The 27,686-nt window shown below is 39.5% G+C and overlaps 1 protein-coding gene across 2 annotated transcripts in view; it reads right to left on the bottom strand.

Moving 5' to 3' along the window:
- Positions 1–27,686, bottom strand: part of KLF12 (KLF transcription factor 12) — a 431,241-nt gene that overhangs the window by 340,359 nt on the left and 63,196 nt on the right. The window lies entirely within an intron of this gene.

Below are 27,686 nucleotides of genomic sequence, written 5' to 3'. Positions count from 1 at the left end.
GGTCATGTAATAGTCTGCAGCTGGTCTACGTCACAGTCAAAGCTTTACATGAAAGCTAAGGTATGTGCCAATCACCACTCCATTCACAAAATAAATGACTATGTATGACCAGAATAAAATGGTCATACTAACCTCAGGTTCACATCATTAAAAATCTCAACCCTGGAGAGAAGTTTTTGCTAAAGGTATTTGTAACGAGAACAAACAAATGTTCAGTTAAAACAAGCTGACTGCTGTCACAAGAAAAGGGGTTGTGTTTGGCTTCAAAAACTCAACGTTTCTTTTAAATTGCTTCTTGAGGTATGTCTTCAGCTATGTTAAAATTATTCAAGTTAAATTTACAGCTAAGTTTAAAACACGTAAAACTGAGGGGTGATAACCTCCCCGGGGAAAAAAAAGTACTTAATATTATTAAAATTTAAACATCTATAACTAAAAAAAGAATATGAACCTGGAATAGAGGTTCCTATTCTTTAAAGTACAGCTATGGATTCACTTTGTGTGTTATGTGCTTTCCTGGAAAAGTTTTCTAAAAGCAAACAATTTCACTTTAAATCAATATGATCTTTTATGTAAGAGGTATTTTCTCCCTGATTCTGATTAACTTTCCATTAACAATATGTCATTAGCTTAATTTTAATTTATCAATCCCTCTGACAAGTTGGTCTAATCAAATCTTTCAGTCCCCTCATACTTCTAATACTATATCTGGAAGATGCTACACAAGAAAAACATAATTCTGTAAAAAAGTTTAAAATAAAGAAATAATTCATTATTGTGCTTTGGCCTTATTAAAGATTTACTGCAAAAATATTACTTTTGGAAATAGGAGAAAATAAAAAATAAAGGACCAACATGAGCTTTCAAAAATTTAATGCAATTAAGAGAAAGATGGAAATTTTACAAATATCTCTAGCCTCAGCTTGGACGATCACTGGACTCAAGAGGGAAGAAGCAAAGATGGCAACGCAGACTACACAAAACTCCTGACCTACACACAGTACCACCTGCATTGCCCCGAAACTTTCACACGTGACCTATCATCCAAAAAATCAATGTAAAACAGTACCTTGTAGTCAATGTATTAAGTAAGCAGTATGGCTTGTTCAAAAACCAAACTCAGGAGAGCGAATCCAAAGAGTTCTTATCCCAAGGAAAAAAACTTTTTTCTTTTTTTTGCTATTTCTTTTTCTCGTGTCTATGAGATGATGGATGCTAACTAAACCTACAGCAATAATCACTTCACAATATAGTAAAGTCAAACCATTATGCTGTACACAAACTTACAGAGTGATGTATGTCAAATTATATCTCAATAAAACTAGAAAAAAAGGACATGCAGGCAAAATTAATGACTTACTATGTAACAGAATTTTTACTGTTTCTCTGTTAAATACAATATATTTTATCTAAAAAAATTATCAAGACATTAAACACATCTAAATGACTAAAGATACCAAGTTATGAGACTGAAAATATTTTTACTTTGAAGATGTCCCTTCTCTCCAAAAACATGTCATATCGATTCAATGCAATCCCAGTAAGAATCCAGAATGGGTTTTTTATTCTTTGTTTTGTGGACCCTTATAAGCTGATCAAAAATATTCACAAGTATAAAGGGCCAATAAAAACCAAGACACTCTTGCAGGGGGGAAAAACTCCTGAATGTCAAAAATTGGGTATAGTGTTCAACAGATATTCTGGTTGAAATAACTCAACTACAGTATCACATTCCAAAATATATAAATGGTAAACCAGACATATAGGTTCCTTAGTTCACACTTTCCCTAATAAACAGCTATCAGAATATCATGTTTGAAAACTTAACCTGCCACAGACTACGGGAACATCCCATCATCACTTCACTTATATTTTTCTGCGTCTACCAAGTTTCCGGCATGGTGCCAAGTGCTAAAATTCAACAGTCATCCAAAGCAGGCAAGATTCGTGCCATGAGGGAGAGCATCTACAAGGAAGAGAGAAAGGTAAGCTCCGTGCCACCTCTGCATGAAATACAGGCCTCTGCATGCTGACCACCCACCACTCTGGGAAAAAAACACTGATGCTCCAAGTGGCTGGTCTGAACATCTGCAGCGCTGGACATCTGCAGCGTTGGACTGGGACACAGGATTCCAGAGACCTCGCGAGCCTCCATCAAGCCAAGAACAGCTCCAGGAATGAAGTGGACTCCAGTACTACAAACTCAGTGTCAACATTGCTATGCCTACTCCTCTCCCTGATTTTCAAACCACTTAAGATTGAACAAGAGGCTCTCAGAATACCTCATTCAGACACAGTGAATGTGCTACATAATAAAGCTGTTGTTATGAAGAGGTATTTTCTCCACTATTCTGTTACTGAGCTGTCCCCTCTCCTTAAACACACACCCTTTAAACAATACTAAGTCATATGACCCAGGTTTGCAACAGCTGAGGTGGTCAAAAAATGATTATACCAGATATCGAAATCATCCTTCTCTCGGCAAAGCAGGCTAGAATGAAAACCAGCTCTTCTGATCTCCACCCACCCTCTCGGGTCTCCTTGACTTAAAAGCTTGCCATCATCCTTAACTCCCTGCCTCCACCCAGACCTTTCCCATTCTATTAGTGGTCAAGTCCTACAGGTCCTGAAATCGACTGTCAAATTGATCCCTTTTTTTCCATTCTCATTGCCACAACAATCGTCCAGGGTGGCCTTAAATAAAAGTCACACCATAACCCCAAACCACATCTCAAAAATTATTCCCCACCACGTACACATCTGATCCAACAACCATACTCAGCCACTCACATACACCCTTCCTCCTGAGCACCTCTGCTCACCTGGTTCCTTCCTCCTCAAATATCTGACAGAAATCCCATCTTCATAACTTAGCTCGAAAGCCACTTCCTCAAAGACATTAAGTCCTAATTCTCTACCATCTCTGAATCCCCACAATATCCTGTACCATTCCTATGCCTTGCAATGTAGTTACTCACCTGAGTATTTATTACGGATGTATTTTACGTAAGGATAAGGCTTGCCTTGTCCCACCCAGTGCAAGGATATATCCTATGAACACTGTGCACAGGAGATGATTAGTAAATACTTATCAAATGGAATTGACCTTGAACATTCATATTAAAATGCTGACTTCTCAAATGCAAGCACTGTGTAAATGGGGCTAAAATTCTGATGAGTGGGGAGACAGGAACTTTAGTAGTTCGAGCGACCGCAGGAACTGTGATTTCCTAAAACTCATCATCAAAATCACCAACACCCACACACCCACAGCACAACTTCACGAAAAGGGAATCCAACATCAAAGATATGGTAATAAAATTCCCCCAGATCTCTGAATGACACACACACACACTTCCTCTCCTTCCTTCTCCCTCTCTCTCTCTCTCTCTCTCTCTCTCCACTCTCTCTCCCTCCCTCCCTCCCTCCCTCCAAAGGAGAGGGTAGACCTCAGGGCAGGATAGTAAAATTTTATTGCAGTCTCTGGACTCAGAATGCCTTGGTCCGATCTTGCCTTGTTATTGTGTGAATGCATTCAAAGTATATAGATTACCTGCACCATAATTTCACCATCTGCAAAATAAAGATTATGACATAGTACCTCCTTCATATAAAACGTGTATATGCTAAATAATTGCTACAATGTATGTGTTTGCCACTACTATTTTCGGTAATGTATATGACTTATTAATAACTTACTTAAATATTTAGAATGAGACTATCTACTTGCTGATTCTTAATAGATAAGATCTCAAGTGCAATTAACAGCATGAAGACCCAATACTGAAAATGGATCTGACCTGGTAGCATCTCCCCCGGCCAGGCAATATTCCACGCTTTAACTGTAACAATGATATCAAAAGGTCAGAGAGTCCTAAAGACTGCGAAAAAGACACAAACCCAGAAAAAGAATCTCTGTTTTTATTCAGTTATGTTGAACACTGTGGGAGTTCGGGCCACAGGAATCCTAGTTACAGCCTGAGTTTGAACGAACTGAAAAAGCCTTAATGGACTGCCGAGTCTTAACGTCAACTAAGTAAGACCTGATGAGTATGTCCAAAAGGGTAATAAAATAATTCAGAAGGACCTCATAAATATGAAACATTAAATATTTGCAATGTGCCATTCAATCAAATAGATAAGATCTATGCCTTAGAGAACAGAAACTCATAAACCATTTAAATGAACATGAGAAAAGCATTAACTGAGGCACAAATTAAAACGGAGACAGCACAATGATCTCTGTGGGCAGGGACTTTCTAGTACCCAGATATCCCAGGAGACAGAGCAAAGCAGGAAGACATAGAGTAAAATAGGAATCAGAGTGTCAAGAAAGCAGCAAAGACTCATCAGGATCTTTCTCAAGATCATCCAAATACAAAAAAAGAAAGAAAGAAAGAAAGAAAGGTATAAATAAGATTCCATGCATGATAAGCATCGTCTGACTAATTGACTGAAAAACCTCTCCACAAGGTTAAACTGAGATTCCCTTCATGAAATATTATTTTTTCATTAAGTCTGTAAACTTGAAAGATTGGATGAAATGGGGGTCTAGCACTGCTCAAGCTTTTCTAATTAGTTCGCTAATGGCCAGAAGGAAAATAAAATTAAGAACCTCACCCTTTGACAAATTAAACCATTTCAAACATCAAAAATTAATGCACTCAAATGCTTCAATAAGAACAGAATGAATAGAATATGTTTAGCAATGACTAAATACGGGTGTGGGGAAGGAGGACAAGGACAGGATAACTCATAGCGGCCTGATGGAGGGCTGTTTTGTCCAGGCTAACACAGCAGTAAGGAAACTGAGACAACAGAACTCACTCCAATCTGCTAACAGACACACAGTAGGCCTTGTGGAAAAATGGAAATTAACCTCTGTGTGTGCATGAGTGTGTGTGTACACTCTCTGCTTTCATAATGATTTCAGTGTTTCTTGATATTTTACTAAAACATAGTAAATCCAGATTATGGATGTATCTTGGTCCTCAACCAGGACAACCAGTTAAGGCTACCAATCTCCCACTCCTAAAGAGCACTGATTAATTAATTAATGCAAAGGGACAAAAGTAGTATGTGCTGTACAAAGACAGAGTGGGTTTAAATTTTTCTCTAAGGAAGAGTTCCTTGAGGAAGGTTTGCATTTCTCTATTCAAGATAATAATTATGTTTTCAATAAAGATGAAAATAAAAATTGAACGATGGATCTAGTTATAATCTATTGGGCAAACCCTCATAGCAACTGCTGTCTGGGCTGAAAGAAGAGAGTGAGAGCATTATATCCACTGAACACTCCTAAAGGTCTCCATGCTTCCCAATAATCTTGTAAGGAATTTTGCATCTAGTCTTATTGTCAGAAACAATATACAATATTCTTTAGCAGATATTTCATTTTACGCCTTTCTGGCAAACTGCAAAAAAAAAAAGAAAGAAAGAAAATGATGTGGTCAATCAATGACTAACTCCTCCAGTTGGAATATCAATAAAAACCCTCTTACACTTTGCCTTTAGATAAATGACTCATGAGAGGGCCCAGGAAGACAAACCACCTCACCAAAAAATCAGTGAGAAAGAAAAACGTATCAGTTCCCAAAATGCAGAGGAATGGACAAAAAACTACCCAGAAACAAGGCCTCTTATTCCACAATCTGACCACAACTACTTCTACCCTCTTCCATTACCACCATTTGTACTTGGGATCTCCAACTCTACATCTGTAAAATGGGATAAGAAAAATGTCCCAGCAGCAACAAGCACACCATGTACCCAGATCTTGGTTTCTAGTACCATTCTCTGAAAAAGGAACCAGGTCTCCTTGGAGAAATGGCTGATGCTAGGACTGAGGCAGGAGATATACAAGATGAGTATACAGCATCTTGTAGTGACAGAAAGTAAAGAAGGAGGGAAGGGAAGACGAGGGGGAGGGAAAGGCAAGGGGAAAGGGAGGAAAAGACAAGAGAAAAAAAAAACGAAACAAAACTGGGGATTCCCTGGTGGTCCAGTGGTGAGGACTCCTCACTTTTACTGCTGACGGCCCGGGTTCAATCCCTGGTCAGGGACCTAAGGTCCCACAGGCCCCAAGGCACAGGTAAAAGAACAAACAAATTAAAAAACAGACAAAAACACAATGAGGAGGTTTGCCAAAGGGATTCAAGAACCAACCAAAAGAGTCCTCAGCACCAATGCTAAAACAATTTGAATAACAAAATTAAGTAGCATTAGATTACAATCCAAAAGTATAAAATAAATAACCATGAGTCTATATTAACACAAATGTTTAGACAGATAGATACAAACAGACAAACAGACAAACAGACATAAATAAGGGACAAGAGACAAATCTCATGAGTTGAAGAAGTCTAAATAGTTTTTGTGTACACTTTACCCTCAAGGAGGAAGAGCACAACTTCCCACTCTTCAAGTGTGAGGAACACACAGTGACTTCCTTCCAAGGAGTAACAGTAAAAAAAGAAGCAAAGGGGATAAACTTTACAGTACAGAAACCTGACCAACCCTATCTTAGCCAGGTAACCAAGGTCAGCCATCAGCAGTGATAAATCATCTTGACAGCATACACTGTTGATCTGATGTCATGGCAATGGCACTTCAGCTCTGTGATCCTCCTCTTAAAAAAGTGTAACCCCAGACTAATCATGAGAAGGACATCAGACAAATAGCAACTGAAACGCACTCTACAACATATTTGACCAGTACTCCGCAAACTGTCAAGGTCATCAAATACAAGGAACGCCTGACAGACTGCCACAGCCACGAGAGGCCAAAGAGGCATGACCCCAAAATGTAGTGTGGGGTGCTGGATGGGATCCTGGAATAGGAAAAGGACAGTGGGTAAAAACTGAAAAGATGGGAATCGGGTATGAACTTCTAATAATGTATCCATATGGACTCACTAATTGTAATAAACATACCATAGTAATGTAAAGCGTCTGTAACTGGGGAAACTGGGTGTGGGAGAACTCTCCGTACTCTCGTCACATTTTTCCTGTAAATCTAAAGCTTTAAGAAAATAAAGTTTATATTTAAAAATGCCTGACTCACCTTCTATGCACGGCTAAATTTTTTTTTAAAGTTTATGGAAGGGGAGTTATTGTTCAATGGATATAAACTTACAGTAATACAAGGTGAACAAGTTCTAGAGATCTGCTGTACAACACCGAACCTATAGCTAACTTTGTGCTGTGCACTTAAAAATATGTTAAAAGGGTACATCTCATTTTAAGTATTCTTACCTTTTAAGAAAAAAAAAGCAAAGAGACACAAACTCTTGGGAAGCAATGGGTATGTTTACTACCTTGATTATGGTGATGGTATTATGGCTGTACACAGATGTGCAAACTCATCAAATTATATACATTATATATGTGCAGTTTTTGTGTATCATACCTCCATAAGGCTATAAAAAAAAGTTGATAGAAGTACTTAGTTTGTTCACAGGCTACAACGTCAGTGTTCTTAAAACGTGTTTTAAAAATTATACTTTTCCATTTGTTTTCCAAAAGAAACAACATATTCCACTTCATTCTGAGGGGCTCTTAGAGATTTGTTTTCTCACCTGATAAAAAGACACTGGCGTCAACCGTGACACTGGGTGGGGCCTCTAGAGGGGCTCACAAGAGAAGAAGAAGCGTTACTTGCAAAGATTACAAATTGGAATTGAATCATATACGGTTGGTTTTTTTCCCAAGATCTTTTACTGAGATATAATTGACATACAATAAACAGCATATATTCAAAGTATACAATTTGAAATTTTTTTATTAGTAATGTATATATGGCTATCCCAATCTCCCAATTCATCCCACCCCCGCTTCCCCCCTTGGTGTCCATATGCTTGTTCTCTACATCTGTGTCTATTTCTGCCTTGCAAATCGGTTGATGTGTGCCATTTTTCTCGATTCCGCATATATGTGTAGGTTCTTTGCTCCTTGACTACAGTTGAGGCTGTCTGCTGAGATACACTGTAACCACTCTAATAAGGAATGCTTAATTGTCACTAATAGAAATGATCTCTATTCAGAAAACATTGTTATGATTCTTTTTTACCGCAGATATTTTCCTCTGATCATCTTACTACTGTATTCTATAGGCAAAGAATACCGTGTACTTCCTTATTACATCATTAATTTTATTTTTTATCTATTTACTGTCAATGATTTGTCTAATGAATAAAATCATTCATTTTATTGCATTATTTCAAAAGAACTACTGAAAAACACAGAAAAAGCAAGAAATTAACATACATACTTTTTTTTTTAATCACAGCAATATGAAGCTTTTGTATACAATGCAACTAAACATATATAATATTACCTTCCCAGTGTCTTCTCGGAACCAGCCCTCCTTCATCCCAGAGAAATTATGCTTAGTCTGTGTGTTTGGGTACGGATGTCCCTCTGCCTGGAGCCCAGGAATGGGCATGTGACCCTGGCCTACCTGATCTGAGCATTCTCCCCCCACTCCGGTCACCTTTGATTGGTTTAGGGAACAGGCGATGGGGACAACTGATAAGTCATCAGAAAAAAGCGCTTGCTCTTTCTCTGAGAATATAAAACGTCTTTATGATAGAGGCAACCAGCAGCGCTACCGCTGCCACATCTGAACAGTCTGAGAATGGAACAAGCAGAAACCACACACCTGAAAAGTGAATAAAGAAAGAGAATGCTAATGGCATAATTAACTGCTTTGTGAGGCAGGACTGAAAAACAGCTTCACCTCTTAGATGAACCCATCCCATAAGCCAATAACCCATAAACCCATTTTTGATTAAGCAAGTCTGAGCTGGTGTATCAGTTAAGATTGGGTTTAGCTGCAAGTTGTCAGCAAGCTCAAGGACAGTAGCTTAGTCACGACTGCAGTCTCTATCTCTAGCATTCAGAATGCAGAGGCAAGGGCTGGTATGGACCCTCTGCTCCCCCAAGTCTTATAGAGCCATGCACATGCCAGCTCACAGCACCACCATTCCTAGAGTCTGACCCCCCTTCTCATGGGTTGAATACAACAGCTAGACCCCCTGCCATTGCATCCACATGCCACACACAGGAAGGAAGAAGGGAAGTGAGGTAAAGAGAATGCATCAGGTGACTCTATAGGTGGGTTCATAGCAGCCACTTACAGTAAGTTCTCACTGGCTAGAACTTACTCGGCCACATCTAGAGGCTCGAAAATGTCAGTCATCGTTATTGTGGGCAGCCATGCATACAAGTAAAAATTCTATTGTCATAGACGAAGCAAAGAACAGGTATTTTGAGACCATCAGCCTCTGCCAATCTGGGTGTCTATAATTTCCAACCAAGACAACTGATACAAATCATATGTGCTACATAATAGGTATTCTTTCAATGACTGTAATTTAAAAGAAAGAAACTTTAAGACATTAAATCATCGCAGTACTTACGTTTTGGGAATCCCATACAACAATGACACACACTCAGAATCCAGCAATATTAACATCTAATTTCATATTTTAGAAAATTAAAATTTTGAGAGTAGAGCGTTATCATGTGGCCCAAGCTATTAACATAAGGATACAAATTCAAAAAGGAATTAAAACTACAATATAAAAAGAAATTCTACAAAGAAAAAGACAGGAAACTCAACAAAAAAATCTGCTGAAACGTATGGATAAATGACTGACACAAAGGGAAACATGAATGGCCAACAAGAATATGACTCCTGACTTAAGAAAGAGCAGATTGATCATACATTGACTTTCACTCTCTCCCCTATTCAAATAAAATGAGAGGTAACAGATTTTTCTTTTGGCATAGAATGTGAGATGAGTCAATAACAGCCAAAAAAAATCCCTGCAAAGACAAAAAGCAGCTGGAAGAGAGGTAAGTGATTTAGCAGACCCTAGAAAGCTGAATGAAGCTAAGCCATTTGTGAGGACAACTGAGAGGCAATCTCACCAACAAAACCTCCCAGAATCTGGGAGGCTGTCAGCTCTATTTGCCTCTAGAAATGGGGGTAAAATATAGCTACCCCAAGGGAGACTGGCTGACAATCCCTCTAACAATTATTTAGATCTCTAGATGCCCTGCCTTACTGAACACAGATGACTGCCCTCCCCAATCCTAGAAGACCAGGGGTTTACTCTCTGGACAGGGGAAAACATGGGGCCTCTACTGGGAGTCCAGGGACACTGTGTGAGTGAAGGAATCACATGGAGAAGAGAGTAAGCAGGGAGCAGATTGCTGAGATGTCCAGTTTTCTTCCCATTCAGGCTGCAAACAGCTGCCTGGCCTGTCCTGTAGGCAAGAGTCTGGAAGCTCTTTCTGCGAGAACCTGACTGGTCCTAGAATCAAGCCTATAGATATTTCCTGCCACTGGGAGCTCAACAAATAGCAGACCATGGAGGTGACTCTGCTGAGCCCACATTCCAGTACAGAGCTTACAGGAAGCTCTTTAGTGCTCCAACCAGAGATTACAGAGATTATAAACGCATTCAAAAAACGAGAGGAGAACATCATTAACAAAGGATTACTCTAAGGACAACAAGTGTTTCTTAGAAATTAAAATACGACAGTAAGTAAAATGAAATAAATAAAAGGATGGGAAGATGATGATGACACAATCTTTCAGGAAGCAGAACAAAAGACAAAACAGGAGCAAAATAGTAACTGGAATTGAAGAAAACTGGAATTGAAGTCCAGAACGTTCAATATGGGAATATGGGAGTTAAAGAGAAAACAGAAAATGGAGATGAGGACAGCACCAAACAAGCACAATCCTCTTACACCTCAAACTCCTGTTCCCTGAATTGAATAGATTATGAAAATAAATTCTGAGTTTAGTACTCTTTGGAGCAAACAGTATTCTTGGATCCTCTGACATGTCCCAATCTGGTTTCTTGCTATCTGAACTCAGTAAATGATTTAATTTGGATAACAAGAGATTTCTGCATTTGAAAAAAGAATTTCCCTAAAACAAGGATTTAAAAGTTGACGGAATAACAGAATTAGCTGTAAATGACAGGATCTGCAAAATCTGATGAAAACACATCACACAAGGGCACATCACTGACAAATTCAGAACACTTGCAAACAGGAAGACACTTCTATATGAGTTCAGAGAGCGGGGCTTCCCTGGTGGCGCAGTGGTTAAGAATCCACCTGCCAACGCAGGGAACACGGATTCAATCTCTGGGCCGGGAAGATCCCACACGCAGCAGAGCAACTAATGCCGTGTGCCACAACCACTGAGCCTGCACTCTGGGGCCCGCAAGCCACAACTACTGAGCCTGCGCACCTAGAGGCCATGCTGTGCAACAAGAGAAGCCACTACAATGAGAAGCCCACACACCACATCGAAGAGTAGCCCCTGCTCACCAAAACTAGAGAAAGCCCATGCACAGCAACAAAGACCCAATGCAGCCAATAATAAATAAACAAATAAATTTAAAAAAAAAGTTGAGAGAGAGAAAGCAAGGGGGGAGGGGGAAAGGAAAGGTCATCAACAAAAGTACTGGGAATCATAATGGCATCCAAATGGAAGCTGCAGTGGAGGAAATTCCAAAGGAAAACTGTGTGCAACCCTGAATTCCAGACCCAACTACACCATCCATCAAAAATAAGAGTAAAGATAGGCTAGATGTCAAAAATTTACCTCTCCTCAGGAAGGAGGGCATGCACAGCAAAGAAGGAGGTAAACGAAGGAAGAGGAACCATGAGATAAGGGGACAGAAGGTTCAAGAGAGAGGAAAGAACCGACAGGTATGGACAGTGCTGAAGGCCCACGAAGAAGGACCTGACACAACACCTCAGGATCTGAACGCACAGAGAGGAGGATCAGACAACTCAGGGACTGGAGCAGTGATAAGAATATTCGAAACTCAGCAAGCAAACAAAAATCAGACCACAAAATTTACAAGAAAGGAAGAGTAAACGCTGAGCACAGCACAGCTCTGAGTAGTGGTAATTACATAAACACTCACTATTGATGGAACCAAAGCTGACACAAGTATATTGGAGGGACAGCAAAGCTGTGGGTTTGGTGGGGGAATGGAGTGGAAAGGGGCTCAATACTGATCACACACTAGGAAGTCCACAGATAAAGGCTAACAATAAAGAAAACAAAAAGACAGACAAAGCAATGTGTACAAGTTAGACATTACAAAGTTGCTTCTGTTTTTGTTTTTTTCAATTGGAGTACAGCTGATTTACAATGTTGTGTTAGTTTCAGATGTACAGCAAAGTGATTCAGTTCTACATACATATATTCATTGTTTTTTAGATTCTTTTCTCATATAGGTTATCACAGAATATTGAGGAGAGTTCCCTGTGCTACACAGTAGGTCCTTGCTGGTTATCTATCTTATGTACAGGAGCGTGTGTGTGTTCATCCCAAGCTCCTGATTTATCTCTCCCCGTCACCCCGCAACGTTCCTCCTCTGGTAACCATACAGTTTGTTAAACAATGGAGAGTAGTTCCTCAGAGGATGGAAAAACAGGGTGAAGAAAACAAGCAAAGACTTGCTGCTGCTTCTTAACCAGCTGTGTTGGTCAATCTGACGGTTTACACTATCTGCAAACAAAGTTTCGATGAAAACTGAAGAACAAAATGAGGATTTCTGAGAGAAGCAGGGGGGCATTCCACGTGGAGTATGCTCAGGGAGGAGACCTAATATGCGGCAGGGGGCATGGGGGGGCTGCAGGAGCCAAGACTGAAAATACACTGTGGACCAACCACATGGTGATCGTGGGGCCAGATGGGGGCCGGCCGTTCACACAAGAAGAGCTGACTTTACACCACAGAGGATATGAAGCCCTTAAGCAATTCTGAGCAGAGGACCCATGTGACACGTTTAGGAGGATGAATCCGGCAGTGCCGGCTGAGCTTGGGGCGCTGGGGAGGGAGAGGCAAAGACCCCACTTAGAATAATTTCAACAGTCCAAGTAAGAGTTAATAAGGGTCTGAATTTCCATAAAGGCAAAGGATAGTATAATGAGGGCAGAAGGGTAGAAAAGAGGTTAAAACTCACTACAAATCAAGGAAATACACATCAGTAACAACCTATTACTTTATATCAATCAGAATGTGATAAAATTAGAAAGGAGAATACCACGTTTTTGCAGTGATTTGGGAAAAGGGAAAATTTTACACACGGCTGGTGAATGTTTAAACTAGTAGAGGCATTATGGAAAAAACAGAAATATGGTGCTAATCAGTGAAATTATGTTTAAGCCCTACCTGATCACGCATCTTAAAGACACATGTTTGGAAATGTTTAAGGCAACACTATACTACTGGGAGTTGAAGGCATTGAGGTGCACACTAGGGAATGGAAAAAGTAAGCTATAGTAGGTGAATGTTATGGAATACTATGCAGAAGTGAGAACTGACAGCAAATTAGATACCACTTAAAAATACAGTGCTGGATGAGAACCGTAAGAAAGAGAAATGGGTTTTATAGCATAGAACCATTCATGAAAATTAACCACACACACTTACAAACACCACTGACAACTCTGCAAGGACTCCTGCACTTCTAGGGACATACTCCACATCAGAAGGAGTGCTTGGCTGGTGGTAAGGAGCAGGGTGTGACCCGGGGAAAAGGAGGGCAGGAGGGCACCGAAGAGAAAGCAAGTGAAATGAATGAAACAGGAGAGGAGCCTTCCAGGTACTCATAAGGGAGATAAAGCATGAGGGACTCAACTGTCTACAGCAGAGGATCAAAAACCCCATCACTGATCACCACTAAACCCCACCCCCAAAGACAGAGAGAGACAGACACAATTGGGAAGTAGAAAGAAGCATAAGTGGTATCAATTAAAAAAGAGGATTTGGAATCAGAGGACATGGATTTCAAGTCTGGCTCCCAAACCTTCTAGGTATACAGTCTAAAATAAATTATGTATTTTACCTTCCATGCCTCATTTTGGTTATGCATATAAAAAGGAAGATACTGTAACTTCTTCTTTGAGTAACTATGAAAATTAAACTAGAGAATTTTCTATAAACGTCACGTTGCTTTTAAGCCCAGAAACTGGAAGAGAGTCCAAATTTAACGTGGCCTTTATGTGGCGTCACAAATGTGGTACACAGCGTGTCGGTCTCTGGGATACAGTCTCACAGATACACAGTTTTGTGGTGCCCACCTGCTCGCCCAGTAGATAATTCTGAGAATTACAGTTTTGAATCAATTGTTGTTAAGTTTTTTGGTAAGTTTTCTAGTAGTCCCACTCACTCTTGAGAAGACTACTTCTACTGAAAATACGTTTTCTGACACTCCATGGAAAGGACCCACAATGGGTCCATTTATCAATGCTAAGACTCAGGTTAACAGCCAAGGAAGCAGGCTACCTACCCCGCCCAGCACCACACCCCATCATCTTGGCCTGGATCACAGCACACACAATTCAAGTGGGACAATTCTTTCCCCAAAGCAAGTTTCTATTATATTTCAGTTCCCTAAATTTTAAAGGCAATGCCCCTTGGGCACGAGGAGGCCACTCACAGCGGGGTGTAAAGAATCAAGAAGAATCAAACGTAATCCTTTCTAGATAATGTCACCCCTCCTGGGATCTGTCCTCGTCTCCCATTTACCACAGCTGACAGGAGAAGTTGGAGGGCAACCAGCTTTCTCTCCCTTGCACATTATCTGCTCATTTCTTCCCCAAACTTCCAAAACACGCCACTCCTCAGCTGCTAGGCCTCTCCTCATCACCTCTGCCAATCAACACCTTGCTTTCCCTCTGAAGCCTTTGGAGTCTTCGGGGCTGCCCTGTTGCTCTCCATCCACCACAGCCATACCGGCAATCATTCCAAAAGCTTGTGCATAGTAACTTATACCTAATCAGGAGAAAGCCATTGTATCAGGAAACTCTATTATCTAGATTCTTTTTTTTTTTTTTGGCCATATGTTTACAATGAGCATCTTCAGATACTTGCTATTATAAACTGAAATATCTAAAATAATTAAGGATGAACTATGTATCAAAGCCGGTTAATATATTATCCAACCTAACGCTATTAAACATAATATTTATAGAGAAAAATTTCATTTGCCACGTGTGGTAAGAGACTGTATTCTAAACATAATTTATACTTAATACATATTCCGTATAATAGAACTCTCAACTTTCCATGAAACTGCAAGAATCATGATGGTAAGAAATACCACCTTCCGTGATCAACAGGACCACTACTACTTCTAATGAATGATAGTAATATAATAATAAACAATGAGGATGATCATGTGTCAGGCACCATACTAAGTCCCTTCCATGTATTGATTCATTTAACACTCAGCAACCCTCTGAGGTAGAGCTGACATCCCTGTTTCAGAGAGGAGGACACCAGCGCGGAAAGAAGGTAAACCCTGGCCAAAGTCACACGCTTAGCAACAGTGGACCACGATTAAAGCCAAGTAGTCAGAGGCTACAGCTGTTTACCATTCAACCACTGCCCCCACTGGCTTCATAACAGCCGGAACAATGCTTTATAAACAGTGGAGCTTCCCTACCTGGGTACTGGACTCCACACACTGCAGATGTTCAATAAGTATAGCATGAATGCCTGAAAACTTAAATTACTGCATGACCCTCTTTGGATGAGAAAATGTGCTAAAAATATTGCTGAAAATTATATTATTACATGGTTGAGAAGGAAGATGAGATGGAGGGAAAGCAGAAAATCTTCTGGCATGTCCGAAGCGTCACAATGATGGGTAAAGGGGACTAGAGACTCAGTCTTTGAAAAATTGGAGACAAACTCATTTTGTGGGATTAGTGATTACAGAATATGTTTATGAACATTTAAAGGCTTATTTATTAGTTCTGAGTAAGAAAAATAATTTAGGTTATAATTTCTTACACGAAATCCCAACCCCAGTAAATGTTTCCATGTATTCCATTATATAAAATAGGACTACAGTATGTTAAATTTGAAACTGCTCCTATCTTCAACTGGTATTTCAGACAACTCACAGCATCAAAGTTCTTAGACCTAAGGGTGTTAAAAACCAAATGCAGAAAATCCATCCCTAACCCCAAAGACTAACGACCACCAGGCTGGGCAAAACAGCTAGGACGATTCATAAAGAGAAGTCAAAGCAACGAATTCAGAGGGATCATTTAAACTTCTAGATGCTTTAGCCAGAAATAATTTATACATGACACAGAACATTAAAAAAAAAAGTTGAGGGCCCTGTTGTCAGGAGCTGGAGTTTTTCCATCAGCCACAGAGAATCAGCTCACTGCAGTCTGCATCAGCTTCCTTGCAGGGACCAAGTCCACAACCAGACACATACAGGAGAAGTCAGCAGAGAAGGGCGGGAAAGTGGATACTTGGTTATAAGATGACAGAACACAAAGGAACTCTGGGATTGGCAAGCTGAAATGACTCATTTTACAAATGAGAAAATACCTCATGAGCACACAACTGAGAGACAACTTCAAGATCAGGGCCCAGGGCCATTCTCCTGGCGGTGCTGCCTCCCTGTTCATGTAATTTTTTGGTGTTCTGAACACAGTACATATTTAACTGACTACATTAACTCAGGGGTTTTCATTTTCTGGACAATGTACTTTCCATTCTTGACAGAACCACTTGTTCCTCATTTCCCAAAGTAAAATCGAAAGGAATACATGAGGACCTACTGCACAGCACAGGGAGCTCTGCTCAATACTCCAATAACCTATATGGGAAAAGAATATGAAAAGGAATAGATAAACGTATACATATAACTAAGTCACTCTGCCATACACCTGAAACTAACACATTGTAAACAACTATACTCCAATGCTAAACAAAAATTTTAAAAAAGTAAACAAAACAAAAACAAAAGGAATATGCCTCTGATCTTAAGAAAAATGACTCATGAGCTTAACCATCCTCAGCACACAGCTATCCCAATTCAAAATTAGTGAGCAAAGATTTGACACTAAAGAAAATAATTAAAAATCTCATTATTATATAGTACTTTCTACTTGCGATGACATCTACTCCAAAGCATTATGACATCCCTATGAAAAAAGTGGGGAATAATCATAATAATTAACATCTTATGGGCAGGGAAAGAGAATTTAAATTTTTTGTTCAAGAGCATCCAGCAGGATGGAGAACAGTGAATAAAACTTCTCATGACCCAGGAAACCAACCACTGACAAGATTACTACATATTTAAAAAATGCCCAAAAAATCATATCAAGAGAAACTACCAAAGGAAAGTTAATTGGAAGTTTTAGTAAGTCAAATTCTGCCCTTTACTCTCTCACCAAGATGCCTTGCAATCTTAGCATCAAGTAAGTTGGAAATCTAGACTTCTGCTTCTCAAATCCATTCCATTCACTTAAAATGTCTTTAAAAAGCAAAACGCTGGCTACAAAGCAATTTATTAGAAGAAAAAAATACATGATGCTGTGCTAATGGGCCACGATAACAAATCAATGCAAAGCATTTACCTTGCCATCAAAGTATCTGAGGATACTTGTAAAGTGTATTTTCTTGGTTCTTCGCAAGATGTAACAGAAAGCAGCAAGGCTTGCCCCAGCAGGTGTGGTCTCTATATCGCATACACATATGATTACTCATCTCCAGAGTTCAAAACAAACTGTAGGCACAATCAAGATCCTTTAACCTACCTCCCATGGTAATATTACAAGGCCCTTCAGCCTTTGGGCTGGTCTTAACTTCTCTGCAGGCAGAGCTCACCGTGGGTTCAGCACATGAAACAGTCAAGATGCATCCAGAGAGGGGTTTTCATTTAACATAGGAGGGTATGGATAAGCAATGGTGACAGAAGAAAAACAACAGCATCAATCTACCCCAAACACAGTTGTCCCAGGCAGCAGGCAGCCAGGAAGCAAGGTCCATAAAGCACCAAGCCCAGGACCAGGATAAATGGCGGCATGGTAAGATCCAGGAATGAATCCAACGTGCAGTTGGCAAAGCAGACATGAATAACAATAGCCGAAACCACCCCGAGAGCAACAGTGGATTGTACAGATAGGCGAGGAAGGCAGAGGACACAGGGACAGGAATCGTCAAGTGTGAGTGAGGCCAATCACTTTAAAGGCTATCCTCAACCCAGTTCAGGGAAGATGGGCATGCTTGGTACCATGGTTACAGATGATGGGCGTGCTTGGGACCATGGATGCATATGATGGGCATGCTTGGGACCAGGGATACAGACAAATGCAACACCTGCCTGAAGAGTGAAAAGGAAGAAGGAAGGGTCAAGCAGTTCCCATCCAGAGAAGATGTTTATAACAGGATTTAAGAGATGTGGGAAGTATGGGGGAAGAAGGAAAAGAGAGATAGAGAGAGGAAAAAGGAAAATAGAATGGAGCCCACGCTAGGATTTGAAGTGAAAACCAAGGACCATATTGAGGATACACACCAGGGCATCAGTTATGCAACATACATGTAACCCAAATTTCACTGACTGTCACTTCTTTCTGAAGCATCTGTTAGGGGATTTTTTTCCCTGTATGTTTGTTAGTAGTTTTTTAAGGCCTGCTTTTATTGCTCACTTGTCATTCTACTTACAATAAAGATTAATAACACTGCATATGGTGTGTGATGAATAAGAAATCCAATTTCTATGGCACTAGGTGTAAAATTATGCAGTATATCCCTTTGAGTGTATAAGAATCCTATTTAACATGAAGAGTTTCCTACGCAGAGAAAAGAAGTGAAACTTATTCATGTATTTGTCATGCTTCGGTCTGCAAATAGGCTCAGAAAAGTAATCTGTGAAAATGAAAATTGTGTTACCCGACTATATTGTCAAACTGAAAAATGTTATTTCAAAGTTACAGTAAACTTCAACTCATCCAAAATCTACTCAACCAAAAAGCCAAGATCACCATAATTTGTTTTGGCTTTAATTCTACATGTAAAAGAGGAGTGGAAAAATATTTAAAAGCCATGTCTGCCTTCTTTGGGAGAGAAGGGGGGTGAAATTCAATTCAGTGGGGGGAAAAAAATCTGCATACTTCCCCTTCCATTGGGAGGCCTCTTAAAGAAAGGGGAAAGCAAAGACTCGGAGTTAGAAAATATTAATGATTCTTTAGATAAGCAAAAGGAGATTCAGAACTGGGCACCAGAGTCAAAGAAAGTTGTAGTGCTCTGTATAACTTAAAAGCTCAAAATTATTTTTTCAAGTTACTGGGAGCCATTAAGGGACGAGAGAAGGAGGGTCAAGGTCAATGATGGGAGGCCAGGCACAAGCTGTTGAATCCTGACAAACGAATTTGTAAAATATGGTCTAGTATTCAATTTCAAGCTTTTTTTGTTTCTGGACGTCTAACTTTTCAGTTTCCATCATCTTCATAAAGCTAATTCTACATGGTCTTCTAATGAAAAGGGAAAAGGAAGGGCAAAGGGTTGAATGCGTGTGTGGGGAGGTACAGAGCATAACAGGACAGCTGGGTCGAGATGGTGAGACAGAAGCAGGGCTGGGGACCAACTGTCCCCAGCCTCTCTGTCCAGTCCCGCAGCCCAGGAGGGAACTGTGACCTCTTCCCGTTACTTTTGAAAAGGGCCCAACTAAATTCACTAGACTCTCAAAGAATAGGTTACAGCAGGTTGTATACTCTGAGAAGACAAATTTAAAGCAATCGAAATGATAGCTACTATATGATGCCTTTTAAAACCAGAGCGCTCGGTTAGTACAAGTTAAATTGTCTAACTGATAAAAAAGGAAATTTTCAGGATACTCACATATGAGTCGCCTCCATCTCGTAAACAAGAATAACAAACTGCTTTTCCTGTCAGCGAGTCATGGATGTGCAGGGGAAGCAAGTTAAACTGCTGGCCACAAAGTGCGACTTAATTCAACAGCTTTACAAGAAAAGGTATTCTCTCCTTTAAAAATGGGTATAAATATATAAAAATCAAAAATCAGTAGAGACAGCAACTTCTCAAAAGTTAATTTTGTTGTACGTAAGGGAAAAATAAAACGGGGAAAAATAAAAGGGAGAACAAGATGAAGGGTGAAAAGAAAGGAAGCCAAGAATATACAGGGAGGAAAAGAATCAGACGAAAAAAGAGACAGAGACACAAGGAGAGAGAAAAACAAAATGTGAAATAAAATTAATGCAACCACTTTTTAACAAGTTTCTCAGAATTTCACTTTTCTCATCTACAAAATAGGTACAAAGAAGTATCTCTCATAACTTTATCATTATCATTTAAACAACACATGCGAAAATTACATATGCAAATGCATACCCTAGACAGCCAAGAGGAAGAAGGGGAAGCAGGAACAAGGAGATCTTAAGATATAAAATGATCATGAATGAAACCTGCCATTGCGATGTTGGGGGTGGTTCCTATAATCTACTCTAAAGTGTCCATTGACCTCTAGTCACAGGTTTTAACTCCTTGAACTTTATTACTGATAGAGCATTCAATTCAACCCACCAGAAGGAAATTATTTTCCAGTACACAGGGGTGAGGGCGGTGGGCCAAATGCAGACCTTGGTCCCCTGTGGGGTCCAATACTCAGACTGAAATGAAAATGAAGCTTTCAAATGAGGGCCTTGAGGTTCTGTAGAACAAAATAAAATCAGTCACCATCCAAACAGGCCACCTTTATTCTGCTCTTACTACATATCAGACACCACTGTAAGACATTTAAGATCTGTTCTTTCAAAATGTCACAACAATCCTTTTAGGTAGATTCTTTTATTAAGTTCATCTTACAAATGAGGAAACTGAGGCTGCAAATATAAGTCACTTGCCCAAGGTCCCAGCAATAAGGGGGAAGTTAGATTTCAAGCCTGGCTTTTAAAACTATACCAAACTTCATGATCCTCGAGTTTCTTCTAAGTATCAGAGAAAGAATAAAGTACAGCCAGGAAAGCTTTAATATAAGCATATTACAGTTTTTCTTAATTTTCCTCCCAAATAGCAAGTCTAATATAGAACATAAAGTAACTCTCAATCAGACTCATTCATCTGATTCCCATTAACACTTCCTAGATTATGAGACTTTAGGTAAGAAAGACATTTTGGGGTCTTAGTTTCTTCATCTATAATTGAAAATGTCCCAAACGATGCCCCAAATCCTATCAAATAATAGAAAATTACTCTGCAATCCCTCCCCCACCTTCCCAGAAATTCTAAGGCAATAATGATCTTTTTCCTGGTGAAACATGGTAGAAAGCTCTGAATACATGTCTTCTGGAATAGTCTGAAGGAAGCACCCAGCTAAACAAAGGTTTCATTAACTTCAAATTCGTACAGTATTGTAGAAATCCAGGCCATGCGCTCTGTCATCCTTGACTTACGTGAGAGCTTTGTGAAACTATTAACCGTTATTGAATAAGAAATGTAAGGATTTTGCTTTTTTAATTAAAAAAAATTAAGATGTAAACAAGAGTTCTATAAGCTTTAGTAGTATATAAACACCTATACCAAACACTTTGGCTTTTTTTTTTTTCTTGCACTAGGGCTTGCTATTCAGAATGAAAGTGCCAAGCAGAACCTTACTGAGACTGAGACTGGTTACCCTACTTCTAATAAACAAGGCAGCTTCCTGTCTCTGACGTCCCATTGCTCAACAGGGTTGAATCATGGCAGCTTGCAAAGCCATGACCTCTGAGTGCACTCATGCTAAAGCTGTCTGCTTTGATTCACTCCTATTGTAGGAAACTACTTATCAGAGGACACCTCTTGCTTTTTGAATTGAAAATACGTGCATCAGTGAAGCTGAAAAGGAGCGAATTTCTCACACTCAAACTTAGTATCTCATTATCTCTAAATTTATCTCCATTTGGTTGATGTCCCTGGACTTTTTCTAAGTCTCTGAAGGGCTGGAGCTCTGGGTACACTTTTAGATCGTTTCGGAAGTGGTTAAAACAGCATCCGGTAGACGATTCTCTAATCAAATATTCATTTATGCTTTTGTGAAGGATCTTTAGCGACAGAGCCCACAAGGCAGAGTTCAGAATTAGAAAATTAAAATGCACTTCAGGTTATACAAAAAAAAAAAATTGTTTACAAGTGATAGGTCTTTTTTCTTAAGGGTTTAAGAAATACAATTGAACAGTATTTTCTCCCACGTTGGGGCTGTTCTGAGGTCATTTACTGTCCAGCATGGTATTCAATTTGTTTTCAATATACTGATAAATTATACATGATGCATGTCTCACTTCCTTTACTCTGCCCATAATCTCCTATAGGACTGTGCTGGCAAAAAGGACAGCCTTTGCATTTCTGACCTTTTTGAGTAAAAAAAAAAAAAAAGAAGAAGAAGGAAAGAAAGAAAGAAAAAAGGGAAAAAGGAAAAAGAATCTGTCTTGCTGCTCCACAAACAAAAGATTTCATCTCCAGCTTTCCACCAGCACCATCTTCCTTACCCAGGACCACCTATGCTGTTGGACAGTCTTGGCACCTTGATATTGAGACATTGCTTCAGATAACCTGGAAAGGCTAGAAACACCCCCCATCCTTCTTCCACCTGGGCTGCTACACAAGCCCTCATGCTTCCTGGAGATGTCAGGGTCCCAGCCAGTGTGAAATGGTGATGCTGTCAGTCAGCAGGGAAATTTTCTTCTTCTGAAAACCTCTCTCTCGGCGCTTCCTCTGTGCAGCACCTCCAGCTGCCTTGGAGCACCGTGTCAGTGCATGAAAATAGCTCTGGCCTGATGACTTCACTAGTTCTCACAAACAGGCCAGTTGGCAGAACGCGCATGCAGTCTGCTCCTGAGGGGAAGGCAGTGCTTCTTTCCCCACCATCCTCTAATACGAATATTTAGTTTCATTTTGACTCTGGAAGAAGTCTCCCTGCTGAGGTTAGAGTGAGCACAGACCTAATGCCAAGATCTCAAAATGTGGTAAGGAGGCCTGAATTAGAAGAGCTAACCCATAGCCAATATGAAACATCCAGAGGCTAGATCAGTATCTTTTAAGCTAAACTTTAAGGACAGCAAAACTGTTGGGAAACGAACCTTATATAACGCGTTCTCATTTCATTCATCTTAGGGCCAAATAGCTTCCTGAAGACCATTTGAGATAACTAATAATCACCCACATTTTTTAAAGTCCTATTTCTCATGTTTACTCATTTTCTGCAAATAAGGAGGCTGACAAGGTACCAAAGTAAGAATTAATTACCATACCACTACACCTCATCAGCTGAGGCTGAGTAAGGGCCTCTAAAGGCATTTTTTGCCATCACAGCAAGCTTCAGTGATGAATGCTCAAATGGATTTTGAAATTAAAAATAAATAAATAAAACAAATAAAACAAGCATAAAGGCATTTCATGCAATGAAAAAGATGTTCTTTTGTATTCAGTCACCAAGTTTTCTTTTATTGTTTATAATTTACCTTTATAGAGCTTCTCACTTCCCTTTGCAGTGACCACATGCTAGTAAGAGAATATTCTCAGAAAAGTAAGACCTTCTGATGTTCCAGTATCATAACTCAATGCTATGTTCGCACTGCACTTTGCTTCCAAAAGAGAACATTTAGATTAACTGCTTCAGTGCCCTATGGACACAAGATTTATGCCCAGAGGAAAAGCTCCCATATGATTCTATGGACACAAAGCTAATGAAATAATGTGGTTCACTGATTTAAGATGGTTCCTCTAAAAGGGGTGCAATAACTGTTCCCAAAAGAGAGAAAAGTACTAACATTCTACTCCCACCATCCCTCAATTCCTCACCCTGTCTGTCACTGTTACCAATAGCATATAAACAGCACAGCCATCTTGCAGCCATGATGGTGAGAAACCACCTTTCTCCACCAGCTCCAACCAAAACATCACACAGGAAGCTTCAGAAGACACACGGGCACATATACGACAGTGAATTATTAAAATGCATTTTATCATACGATAATTTGTTCATTCCATAAATATATGCTGAGTATGTAGCATGGGGCAAGTACTATCTATGCACTGCCTACAAAGATGAATACTGCCTTCAAGGCTTTCACTCACTCAATCCTTTTAGTTACATATTATGCAGCCAGGTAGCCTTAAGATGAGACCGATTGCAGCAACATTATGTTAATACAAGGATTTAGAAAATGTGGTTTTGATAGTACATCCAAGGAAGTGTTGGATTCCCTTAATTATAAAAACCAGGGGCCATTTTGGGCATAGTACAGAAAAATAACCATGAAATTAGAGTTATCATGTCTCTCTCCCACAGAAGCTAGTAAACAAAGATATGACAAAGATTCTGAATGCAGAGAGGTCGGTTATAAATGTCATTACAGATAGAATAACTCACACAGTGATGGAAAAGGCTAAATAGTTTCAGATAGTGGCTACCCTAACCATCAAATTTTAGGACCATAAAGGACTGTAGTCAGACCCAGTAAAATTCTCGCATTTTACTAATGGTGCCTAGAAAGATTGTGTGATTTACACAAAGCCATGTAGGTGTTATTTTGGAATCAACGTAACTTTTACTTATCCTGTGTTTTTCCAATTATACTACTCGAATTCTCACACACACACACTCTTACCTTATACAATTATGTGTCTGAATCATATACACACGTGCATTTGCACACACAGATATCATGCGTTCCTGCCTGATTCTTACACACACACACACTACATTACTTTGTGTCTGATTCACACACACACACAAACACACTATACCACTGTGTTCAATTCACATATACACTACTCTATTTGACTCTTACACATTTGATTCATACACACACACACACACGTGCATCACACTACTGTTTGATTTGTACATACAACTTACTCATATATGCATCAAAGTACTTTGTGCCACACACACACACCTCTTATACTACTGTGTATGTGATTTATATTCTCACACTTACGTACTGGCATATATACATACACACCAAAATTTAAAACAGTAAATCATGTTCATATTCAAAATACATATTTTTGAATGTGAGAAATTCAAATGTGAAATAGACACGTGACTATTTCGAAGTTGCTATAATTTATATTATGTAGTAATTTATCTGGACCTTATTTACCTCTACAGGAGTTCCTATCTTGACAGAAAGAGACATATCTAGGTAAATATGATGGTGTGGAAACTCCCTGAGCCCATATGTGTCCATTTGCATGAAGACCGGTTTCTTGGCCCAAGGATGAGGATATTAGTATCGTCTGTGTTGCACTATTATCCACTATATGGGGGAAGGAATGGAGCTGCACAGCAACAGAGAACAGTATTATATGCACCTGCTTCAAGACAAATTCCCAGTTTCTAAGCCATAAAGCAGTATTAGGTATGATGTGGAGGAAGTACATGATCAAGTACATGGCTTAGGACCCCAGCCACAGAGTATGAAATTCTCCCTTCTGTTCAATGGCTGACAATCTAGAGAGCTCTGAATGATGTCTCTAGACAGACAGAATTAGGTTTCTTTCTTACAGGACTTATAACCTGCAATGATGAGGCTCTCTCGGGGGTTTTAGGAAAAGAGGATGTGAGCAACAAGAGACTGAAATGGAGAAGATTCTTCATGGTAACCAGCGGATGGAATAACTCATCAGTACATATAAGATGTCCCTGGGTACCCGGACATAGAAGGATTAGGGGAGAACTTAAAGGAGGCTGGAAGTCCTGCAGGAGCAGGTAGGTGCATCGCAGGAAATGTGAGCTGCTGTGAATGATACGGTCCACCCACATCCACGGTCCAGCAAGGCCAGTGGACACAGAGGTGAGACTGAGAAGGTGAGACTGTGAAGAGGAAATGAAGACGCCTGTGTTGTGTGGGTTTCAGACTGTACTCTATTATTGTCAAAAAGTCTACCCGAGCAGATGGTAAATATCTGGAACGCTTGCTTTCTCAAGTTACTTGCTCTAATAATGCTTTTCTTTATCCACAAGTAATTTCCCTTTATTATGAAATACAACCATTTCCAACTCATATATACATTATATTGAAAGAGCTAGTATAGTCAACTATTATTAGGTGTTGCTTTTATGATCCTTTTAGATAACAGTATCAGAGTTTTAAATAAGATAGTGAAAAGAAAACACCAAGAATAACAGTAATGCAATATGAGTAAACACCTCTGGGTGTCAGGTAGGAGAGTTTCACCTAACATTGAAAAATCCAAGACTGGGACAGAGTCCTTCCAAAACAGAGATTATCATACTAAGCAAAGTAAGTCAGAAAGAGAAAGACAAATACCATATGATATCACTTATATGTGAAATCTAAAATACGACACAAATGAACTTATCTACGAAAAAGAAACAGACTCACAGACACAGAAAACAGACTTGCGGTTGCCAAGGGGAGTCTGGGATCAGCAGATGCAAACTAGAATATATAGGCTGGATAAACAACAAAGTCCTACTGTATAGCACAGGGAACCATATCCAATATCCTGTGGTAAACCACAATGGAAAAGAATATGAGAAAGAATACACATACATATGTGTAACTATCTCACTCTGCTGTGCAGCAGAAATTAACGTAACATTGCAAATCACCTATACTTCAATAAAATTAATAAAAAAAAAAGAAGATAGCACCATCACTCCAGACTTGGAAGACAGCTACAACAGGTCACTAGCCAACTCTTAAAAATGTGGCATTATTCCTAAAAAGGAGACACACAGCTTAATGAAAATAAACCTAAGTACTTTAAAGACCATTTTAAAGGCCTTATCTGTAGCCCAAGATAAACATTTGCCAAGGATCAAAACAATTAGGCCCTGGGTAGAGCCTTAGGGGACAGGGACAGGGACACGGTCGGAGGGAACATATATAACTAACTGCTTTTCAAAAACCGGAATGAGAGCCCTATCCAGGAAAAGAGGGAAAGCCTCAAAGATTAGTGGGTCAATGACAAACTACTAATCAGGCCTGCCAAGAAAGAATTTGACAGTAATCTTACAAAGTCCTCCAAAGCCAATAAAAAAATGTTGCTTAAAAAAAACAAAACTTCTGGAAGTAAAGTAAGATTTTTCTGCAAAACATGTACTTTAGATGAGAGAGGCAGAAAGAGAGAAACTGAGTAACTGTTTCCTTGGTCTTTATTAGGAAAAGTATTAAGAATATTGCAAATACCAACTTCTCTTTTGAAACAGATAGGCTGCAGGACCTAAATCAAAGAGCCATTAGTTTAAAGGTGGGTCTAAACCTAACTACTGAACAAGAGTAACAAAAATTCAATTGGCATTATCACAGAGTTAAAGATTCAGGTGACATTTGTAAACTGCTGGCTCAAATGTAAAATTCTAATTACGACCACAGCCACTGGACAGAAGGATGCGGTTGCTAAGGAGGGTGCTGAAGCAGAATTTTCAAAATGAAGGCCTTTTAAATAGTGAAGAAAACATGCTGAGGGATAAAAACAAATAGGAATTAATGGTAGAATATTGCTGAGCACTTGCTGTACTTGAGAGCAGTCAACAGACGGGAACAAACCAAAGACCGGTTTTAAAAATTATGTTTTGCCATGGTTAAAGCAGGAGACAAATGACAGAGAAACAGACGTACAAACGTGAGGACGTCCACGAGATAGGTGCTCAAAGTGGTCTTATTTAACATTTTTATAAATGATGTGGAGGAAAGAGTGTACAGGAAAGCAGGCACGTTTCTATCCAGCTCTTTTAGTTACCCAAATGCCAAGTAACAGAGATAACCATCTTTTCAGCATCAATCTGACAAACACAGTAGAATGCTTTTAACCAACTTCCACTTAACCAGCTGTCGAGATGAACCAATGAGCTCCACTCCCTTTGT

Source organism: Hippopotamus amphibius, chromosome 14, assembly GCF_030028045.1.
Source record: "Hippopotamus amphibius kiboko isolate mHipAmp2 chromosome 14, mHipAmp2.hap2, whole genome shotgun sequence".
NCBI classification, from domain to species: domain Eukaryota; kingdom Metazoa; phylum Chordata; class Mammalia; order Artiodactyla; family Hippopotamidae; genus Hippopotamus; species Hippopotamus amphibius.
The sequence above is the reverse complement of the archived record's forward strand: the minus strand, read 5'-3'. Positions and strand labels throughout refer to the sequence as shown.